Raw genomic sequence first — 10,210 nt, 5'->3', positions numbered from 1 at the left:
GGCCGTCGTCGAGGTGGGCGGGGCGATGAGCCCGTCGGTGAGGCTGAGTTGCCTCAGGGACGAGGTGACCGAGGAGATATCGGAGAGGATCTCCTCGTCCCTGAGGCGGGTGGAGAAAGTCGCCGCTGCCTGCGCCCTTAAGGGGCAGAAAAGCGGTGGCGCGGAGGCCCTGAAGGCCGCGGCGGAGGAAATGAGGGAGGCGGCGCGGGAGCTCAGAGGGCGGAACGCCCGTCTGCAGCTCCTGTTGGAGGAGGAGCGACAGGGGAGGAGGAGGGCAGAGGCGCTGTGGAACAGCGCGGCCCTCCCTCCCATCCTCCCTCCTCCTCCACCGCCGCGTCCCTCGGCGGAGGTAAATAAGCGGAGTGCGGCGGCAGTGGTGCGGGGCACCGCGGGCCCCTCCACCCGCACTCCGCCCGTGAAGAAGTCCCCGTCCTCCTCAGAAGACGATCTTCTGAGGAGGATTGGGGACATGATTGATGGCAAGCTGGCCGCCTTCCGGGAGGAGCTCCTCGCCGGAAGAGCGGTCAGCAGGAAGGCGGTGCCTCCCCGACCTGTTCCGGTACAGTCGGGGAAGGCAAAGAAGGGCGGAGTGAAGGCTCCGCCCAGCGTTGCGGCACCAGGGCCCCGGGTCGCGACCCCCAAGGGGGGTGGTGTACCCGTGGTCGCGGTGGTCGCGTCCTCCACAGCACCCTCCCAACGGGGGGTGGCGTGGAGTGAGGTGGTGGGGCGGAAGGCGAAGCGGGCGGCGAGGAAGGCCTCGCAACCGCAGCCTCCGCCTCCGCCGCCGGCGGCCAAGATAAAGGCCGCGAAGGTCGGGAAGGCACGACCAGGTCGTCCCCCAAAAACGGCAGCGGTGACGCTGACCGTTGCGCAGGGGGGCGACCTGACCCTCGCGGAGGCGATGCGGCTCGCCAGGGAGAATATCTCCCTGGAAGAGCTGGGCATTGCCTCCGTGAGGGCGAAGAGGGCCGTGACCGGGGGTCTCTTGCTGGAGATCCCCGGTGCAGAAGGCGGCGCGAAGGCGGATCGTCTCGCCCAGAGGCTCCGGGAGCAGCTGGGCGAGCGAGGTGTCCGGGTCGCCCGGCCCACGAAGCGCACGGAGATGCGCGTTTGTGGGCTGGACGACTCGGTCAGCGCACAGGATGTGTCCCGTGCCCTTGCGAGGGCGGGGGACTGTCCTGTGGAGGACCTGCGGATCGGAGAGATCCGCAGGTCGCCCTCCGGCCTCGGGTCGGTGTGGGCCCGGTGCCCCCTCTCCGCCGCCCGTAAGGTGGCGGAATCCGGGAGGGTGTTGGTGGGGTGGGTTTCGGCGCGAGTGGAAATCCTCGCGCCGCGCCCGCTCCAGTGTCACCGCTGCCTCGAATTGGGGCACGTGAGGCAGTGGTGCACCTCGCCGGTGGACCGCAGCGGTCAGTGTTACCGCTGCGGTGCCAAAGAGCACCGTGCGAGCCAGTGCTCGGCGGCCCCCCACTGCCCGCTGTGTGCGGACATGGGGAGGCCAGCCGATCACAGGGTGGGGAGCAAGAAGTGCTCCCCCCCCTCCCGGAAGGAGAGGAAGAGGCGGGCTGCACCGGCTCCGGTGCCGAGGGCGGTGGCATCGTCCTCCATGGAGGTGGACGGTGCTACGGGGACGGACGGCCGGGAGGAGGCTGGCGCGGCCATTAATTAATGCCGCCCCGCCTCCTCCTCCAGGCCAACCTCAACCACTGCCGCGCGGCACAGGACTTGATGTCCCAAGTCCTCGCGGAGTGGGGGGTTGGCCTGGCGGTCGCCGCCGAGCCGTACCGCGTCCCTGATCACCCTCATTGGGTGGGCGACGCGGACGGCTTGGTGGCGACGGTATGGGGAGGGGGCGACGGGTCCCCACCGTTCTCCTTGTTGGAGCGCGGTCGGGGATTCGTCGCCGTGGACTGGGGGGGAGTCGCTGTGGTGGAGTGCTACATTTCGCCCCGTAGCGGTCACGCTGCGTTCGAGCTGTACTTGGCCGAGGTCGCGGCATGCGTGCAGCGCTACGCGGCCCGGCCGGTGCTGGTCCTGGGGGATTTTAATGCCAAGTCGGTGGCTTGGGGATCCCCCAGGACCTCCGTTCGCGGCGGGATCCTGGGCGATTGGGCGGCGGGGCTCGACCTCCGGGTATTGAACCGGGGGTCGGAGCACACATGCGTGCGGCGATATGGGGGGTCCATCGTGGATGTTGGATTCGCGACCCCCAACGCCGTGCGCATGGTGTCGGGTTGGCACGTGGTCGCGGGGGCAGGGACACTCTCCGATCACCGGTACATCCGGATGGAGGTCTCTGCCGCCGCGAGTGCATCCCGACACGGCCGCCTGCGTGGCACCCCACCACGCCGCTGGGCGCTTCGGCGCCTGGACAAGGACGCCCTGATGGCAGCTGCCCTCGCTGCAACTTGGCCGCAGGGAGCGGCCGAGTTGCCGAGCATAGAGGAGGAGGTCGCCCGGCTCGGAGCATTGGTCGCGGGTATTTGCGACGCGGCGATGCCTCGGGTCGGGCGGGCTTCTCCTCGCCGGGCGGTGTACTGGTGGTCGGACGCGATCGCGGAGTTGCGAGTCGCGACTGTCCGCGCCCGGCGCCAGTACACCCGCGCGCGCCGTCGTCAACGTACAGGCGACGGCGTGGCGCGAGCGAGGGCAGCTGATGACCTGTATGGAGCATACCGCGTGGCGCGGGTTGCTCTGCAGGTCGCCATCAAACGGGCCAAGACCCAGGCATGGAAGGAGCTCCTCCAGACCCTTGATGACGATCCATGGGGGCGCCCATATAAGGTGGTGCTGAATAAGCTCCGCCCGTGGGCGCCCCCCGTCACCGAGGGTCTTGACCCCCGGCTGCTGGAGGACGTGGTCAATACACTCTTCCCAATTGGGGAGAGGGGACCGCGTCCTCCGGCGGCGGCGGCTGTCCCAGTGGAGTGGACGGCCGAGCTGGGGGTCACGCAGGAGGAGCTGGCAGCGGCCATCAGACGGCTCGGGGTTCGTAACACGGCCCCGGGTCCGGATGGTGTGCCCGGCCGGGTTTGGGTCTTGACCCAGGGCGTCCTTGGGGCCGACCTCAGGCGGTTGTTCGACCGCTGCCTGAGGGACGGGCGATTCCCCCCCAGTTGGAAGGTGGCGAGGATGGTCCTCCTCCGGAAGGAGGGTCGGCCCGCGGAGTCTCTCTCCGCATACCGGCCCATTTGGCTCCTCGACGAGGTGGGCAAGCTCTTCGAGCGTGTGATTGCTGCCCGCCTCGTCGAGCACCTGTCGCGGGGTGATCCCGGTCTGGCCGACTGCCAGTTCGGTTTCCGGGGGGGGCCGATCGACTATCGACGCGATAGGTCGTGTGAGGGCCCTCTCGGAGGCGGCCGTCTCCCGGGGAGGGGTGGCATTGGCAATATCCTTGGATATTGCCAATGCCTTTAACACCCTCCCCTGGGAAGAGATAAGGAGGGGACTCGAATATCATCGAGTCCCCCCTTGTCTCAGGGCGGTCGTCGGGGATTATCTCCGCGGCAGGTGGATCGAGTATCCGGGCCGGGATGGTGATATGCGGAGGGAGGTGTACTGCGGTGTTCCGCAGGGGTCGGTCCTCGGGCCAATCCTGTGGAACATCGCGTACGACTCGGTGTTGCGGGCCGGCCTCCCCGACGGCGTCAGCACGGTGTGTTATGCGGATGACACACTGGTGCTGGCCGTCGGGGCGCACTGGGGGAGGGCCATGCGTCGCGCGGAGGAGGGGTCGCAACGCGTCGTCGACCGGATCTGGGGGATGGGGATGACGGTGGCGGTCCATAAGACCGAGGTGATTGCGTTTCATTCACGTCGGCAGGATCCGCCACCCCCTCTGATTCGGGTGGGTGGGGCTGACATCGAGGTGAAGCCCCAGATCAGGTATCTGGGGCTGATCCTCGATAGCCACTGGCGTTTCGAGAAGCATTTCCGCTGCCTGGTCCCCCGGTTGGAAAGGATGGTTGCGGCTCTGGGCCGGATCCTGCCCAACCTGGGGGGCCCGGCGGGCCGAGTTCGTCGCCTCTATGTGGCAATGGTCCAGTCGGTGGCCCTATACGGGGCCCCCGTCTGGGCGGACGACCTGGCTGCCTCCCGGCGTAGCATGACTATGCTGCGTCGGGTGCAGAGGCGCATGGCGCTCAGGGTCGTCCGCGGGTATCGGACCATGTCACATGAGGCGGCGACGGTTCTAGCGGGGATGCCGCCCATGGACCTGCTCGCGCGGTCGCACGCGGTGATGTACCGGCACCGCGTCGACCGTCGTGCGTGGGTGGGGGCGGTCCCGGGCGGGCAGGAACCTGCTTGGGGCGATTTGAAGCGCCAGGCCCGGCAGTCCGTGTTGCTCGCGTGGCAGGAGCGGCTGGCTCTGCCAACCGCGGGGCACCGGACTGTCGGGGCTGTTCGGCCACTCCTGAAGGAGTGGCTGGACAGAGGCCATGGCAGCCTCACCTACCGGCTGGCACAGGTATTTTCCGGGCATGGCAGCTTCGGAAGATACCTGTGCCGGATAGGGAAGGAGCCGACGGGGCGTTGCTGCCACTGCGACGCTGAGCAGGACACGGCGGATCATACCCTGGAGGTATGCCCCGCGTGGGAGGGGGAGCGCCGTGTCCTGGTCGGCGTCGTCGGGCGGGATGTCTCGCTGCCGGGCGTGGTGCGCGCCATGCTCGGCAGCGAGGAGAAGTGGAGGGCCGTGGCCTCCTTCTGCGAGAACGTAATGTTGCAGAAGGAGGCCGCGGGGAGGGAGCGCGAGCTTCAGCGGCGCGCAGAAGCTCGCGCTCGTGCGGTGGCCCGAGGTCGTCGCCCGGTCGCGAGGCGTCGCGGGCGGCCGCCTCGGCGTGGCGGATGACCTAGGCTGGGAGTGGGGTCCTGAGGGGACCCTCCTCCCGCCAGGCGGCGCCGTGTCGGACCGGTTGGGGGTAGGAGTGCCCCCCCCTACCGGTCCGACGCAAGGGGAGGCACCCTCGGCGGTCTGGTGCGGCCATGAACGCCCGGCCGCCGAGGGGTGGAAACGGGGTCGCGGGCGGTTGCGAGTTGGGGCTCGCAGCCGCCACTAAACGCGGCCCCGGGACGGATAGCGGCGGGATGGAGTGGCCCCGTCCCGCCGCTATGAGGCAGTGTGTCTACTGGGGGGACCGATTGTCCCCCCGGGGGATGGGCGCGAAAGCGCGGGCACGGGGAGGATACCGGAAGAATGCTTCGAGCGATTCCCGGTATCCTCCCAAAGTGTGCCGAAGGGTCACCGTGGGGTCTTTAGTGGGTAGGTCCCGCGCCTGTCGTTGTACGGGCGCGGGGAATCCCACACACCCCTCCCACCTCTCCCCAAGGAGGTGGGAGGGAGTCTTTCGAAGATTTTCCCCACGACAAAAAAAAAAAAAAAAAAAAAAAAAAAAAAAAAAAGTATGTGTACTATGCGAAAGTATGAGCCTGACGAGGGCAAATCCTAGACCTAACCCAGACCTAACATGCGTTATCCTCTAAAATATTTATCAAGACCAGGTTTAATTGATTGTTTCTGTGTGGTCCCAAATTACTTCGTGATCCAAACCAGAAAATAACCCAGGATCTGTTCAAGGAGTATGTGAAGTGTGCGAAAGTATGAGTCTGATGAGGTCAAATCCCAGACCTATCCCAGACCTAACGTGCGCTATCCTCTAAAATATTTATCAAGACCAGGTTTAATTGATTGTTTCAGTGTGGTCCCACATTACTACGTGATCCAATCCAGAAAAAGCCCAGGAACTAGCCATCAAGTATGAGTAATATGCGAAAGAATGAGCCTGATGAGAGTAAATCCCGGACCTAACCTAGACCTAACATGAATTATTCTCTAAAATATTGATCGAAACCAGGTTTAATTGACTGTTTCAGTGTGGTCCCACATTACTACGTGATCCAAACCAGAAAAAACCCAGGATCCGTTCAACAAGTATGAGAAGAATGCGAAAGTATGAGTCTGATGAGTGAAAATAGCAGGCCTAACCTAGACCTAACATGCGTTATTCTCAAAAATATTGATCGAAACCTGGTTTAATCGATTTTTTCAGTGTGGTACCACATTACTATGCGATCCAAACCAGAAAATAACCCAGGATCTGTTCAACGAGTATGTGAAAAACACGAAAGTATGAGCCCGATGTGGGCAAATCCCAGACCTATCCCAGACCTAACTTGCGTTATCGTCTAAAATATTGATCGAAACCAGGTTTAATTGACTGTTTCTGTGTGGTACCACATTACTACGTGATACAATCCAGAAATAGCCCACGATCTAGCCATGAAGTATGAGAAATATGCGAAAGTATGAGCCTGATGAGAGCAAATCCCAGACCTAACCTAGACCTAACATGAATTATTCTCTAATATATTGATCGAAACCAGGTTTAATTGACTGTTTCAGTGTGGTCCCACATTACTACGTGATCCAAACCAGAAAAAACCCAGGATCCGTTCAACAAGTATGTGAAGAATGCGAAAGTATGAGTCTGATGAGTGAAAATCCCCGGCCTAACCTAGACCTAACATGCGTTATCCTCAAAAATATTGATCGAAACCAGGTTTAATCGACTGTTTCAGTGTGGTACCACACTACTACGTGACCCAATCCAGAAAAAACCCAGGATCTGTTCAACAAGTATGTGAAAAACGCGAAAGTATGAGCCTGATGAGGGAAAATCCCAGACCTATCCCAGACCTAACTTGCGTTATCCTCAAAAATATTGATCGAAATCAGGTTTAATCGACTGTTTCAGTGTGGTACCACACTACTACGTGACCCAATCCAGAAAAAACCCAGGATCTGTTCAACAAGTATGTGAAAAACCCGAAAGTATGAGCCTGATGAGGGAAAATCCCAGACCTATCCCAGACCTAACTTGCGTTATCCTCAAAAATATTGATCGAAACCAGGCTTAATCGACTGTTTCAGTGTGGTACCGCACTACTACGTGACCCAATCCAGAAAAAATCCAGGATCCGTTCAACAAGTATGAGAAGAATGCGAAAGTATGAGTCTGATGAGTGAAAATCCCAGGCCTAACCTAGACCTAACATGCGTTATCCTCAAAAATATTCATCGAAACCTGGTTTAATCGACTGTTTCAGTGTGGTACCACATTACTATGCGATCCAAACCAGAAGATAACCCAGGAGCTGTTCAACGAGTATGTGAAAAACGCGAAAGTATGAGCCTGATGTGGGCAAATCCCAGACCTATCCCAGACCTAACTTGCGTTGTCCTCTAAGATATTGATGGAATCCAGGTTTAATTGACTGTTTCAGAGTTGTACTTCATTACTACGTGATGCAATCCAGAAAAAGCCCAGGATCTAGCCATCAAGTATGAGAAATATGCGAAAGAATGAGCCTGATGAGAGCAAATCCCAGACCTAACCTAGACCTAACATGAATTATTCTCTAATATATTGATCGAAACCAGGTTTAGTTGACCGTTTCAGTGTGGCCCCACATTACTGCGTGATCCAAACCAGAAAAAACCCAGGATCCGTTCAACAAGTGTGTGAAGAATGCGAAAGTATGAGTCTGATGAGTGAAAATCCCTGACCTAACCTAGACCTAACATGCGTTATCCTCTAAAATGTTGATCCAAACCAGGTTTAATGGACTGTTTCAGTGTGGTACCACACTACTACGTGATCCAAACCAGAAAAAACCCAGGATCTGTTCAACAAGTATGTGAAAAACGCGAAGGTATGAGCCTGATGAGGGCGAATCCCAGACCTATGCCAGACCTAACTTGCGTTATCCTCTAAAATATTGATCGAAACCAGGTTTAATTGACTGTTTCAGCGTGGTACCACATTACTACGTGATACAATCCAGAAACAGCCCAGAATCTAGCCATGAAGTCTGAGAAATATGCGAAAGTATGAGCCTGATGATGGCAAATCCAAGACCTAACCCAAACCTAACATGAGTTATCCGCTAAAATATTTATCAAGACCAGGTTTAATTGAATGTTACAGTGTGGTACCACATTACTACGTGAACCAAACCAGAAAAAACCCTGTATCTGTTCAACAAGTATGTGAAGTGTGCGAAAGTATGAGTCTGATGAGGGCAAATCCCAGACCTATCCCAGACCTAACATGCGTTAACCTCTAAAATATTTATCAAGACCAGGTTTAATTGATTGTTTCAGTGTGGTCCCACATTATTACGTGATCCAAACCAGAAAAACCCCAGGATCCGTTCAACAAGTATGTGAAAAACGCGAAAGTATGAGCCTGATGAGGGAAAATCCCAGACCTATCCCAGACCTAACTTGCGTTATCCTCAAAAATATTGATCGAAACCAGGTTTAATCGACTGTTTCAGTGTGGTACCGCACTACTACGTGACCCAATCCAGAAAAAACCCAGGATCCGTTCAACAAGTATGAGAAGAATGCGAAAGTATGAGTCTGATGTGGGCAAATCCCAGACCTATCCCAGACCTAACTTGCGTTGTCCTCTAAGATATTGATGGAAACCAGGTTTAATTGACTGTTTCAGTGTTGTACTTCATTACTACGTGGTGCAATCCAGAAAAAGCCCAGGATCTAGCCATCAAGTATGAGAAATATGCGAAAGAATGAGCCTGATGAGAGCAAATCCCAGACCTAACCTAGACCTAACCTAGACCTAACATGAATTATTCTCTAATATATTGATCGAAACCAGGTTTAGTTGACCGTTTCAGTGTGGCGCCACATTACTGCGTGATCCAAACCAGAAAAAACCCAGGATCCGTTCAACAAGTGTGTGAAGAATGCGAAAGTATGAGTCTGATGAGTGAAAATCCCCGGCCTAACCTAGACCTAACATGCGTTATCCTCAAAAATATTGATCGAAACCAGGTTTAATCGACTGTATCAGTGTGGTACCACACTACTACGTGACCCAATCCAGAAAAAACCCAGGAAATGTTCAACAAGTATGTGAAAAACGCGAAAGTATGAGCCTGATGAGGGAAAATCCCAGACCTATCCCAGACCTAACTTGCGTTATCCTCAAAAATATTGATCGAAACCAGGTTTAATCGACTGCTTCAGTGTGGTACCGCACTACTACGTGACCCAATCCAGAAAAAACCCAGGATCCGTTCAACAAGTATGAGAAGAATGCGAAAGTATGAGTCTGATGAGTGAAAATCCCAGGACTAACCTAGACCTAACATGCGTTATCCTCAAAAATATTGATCGAAACCTGGTTTAATCGCCTGTTTCAGTGTGGTACCACATTACTATGCGATCCAAACCAGAAGATAACCCAGGAGCTGTTCAACGAGTATGTGAAAAACGCAAAAGTATGAGCCTGATGTGGGCAAATCCCAGACCTATCCCAGACCTAACTTGCGTTGTCCTCTAAGATATTGATGGAATCCAGGTTTAATTGACTGTTTCAGTGTTGTACTTCATTACTACGTGATGCAATCCAGAAAAAGGCCAGGATCTAGCCATCAAGTATGAGAAATATGCGAAAGAATGAGCCTGATGAGAGCAAATCCCAGACCTAACCTAGACCTAACATGAATTATTCTCTAAAATATTGATCAAAACCAGGTTTAATTGACTGTTTCAGTGTGGTACCACATTACTACGTGATCCAAACCAGAAAAAACCCAGGATCCGTTCAACAAGTATGAGAAGAATGCGAAAGTATGAGTCTGATGAGTGAAAATCCCAGGCCTAACCTAGACCTAACATGCGTTATCCTCAAAAATATTGATCGAAACCTGGTTTAATCGACTGTATCAGTGTGGTACCACATTACTATGCGATCCAAACCAGAAAATAACCCAGGATCTGTTCAACGAGTATGTGAAGTGTGCGAAAGTATGAGCCTGATGAGGGAAAATCCCAGACCTATCCCAGACCTAACTTGCGTTATCCTCAAAAATATTGATCGAAACCAGGTTTAATCGACTGTTTCAGTGTGGTCCCACATTACTACGTGATCCAAACCAGAAACAACCCAGGATCCGTTCAACAAGTATGTGAAGAATGCGAAAGTATGAGTCTGATGAGTGAAAATCCCAGGCCAAACCTAGACCTAACATGCGTTATCCTCAAAAATATTGATCGAAACCTGGCTTAATCGACTGTTTCAGTGTGGTACCACATTACTATGCGATCCAAACCAGAAAATAACACAGGATCTGCCAAACGAGTATCTGAAGTGTGCGAAAGTATGAGCCTGATGAGAGC

The sequence above is a fragment of the Colletes latitarsis genome, unplaced genomic scaffold (genome assembly GCF_051014445.1).
Source record: "Colletes latitarsis isolate SP2378_abdomen unplaced genomic scaffold, iyColLati1 scaffold0006, whole genome shotgun sequence".
In the NCBI taxonomy this organism is placed as follows: domain Eukaryota; kingdom Metazoa; phylum Arthropoda; class Insecta; order Hymenoptera; family Colletidae; genus Colletes; species Colletes latitarsis.
Note: the sequence above shows the minus strand (reverse complement) of the source record.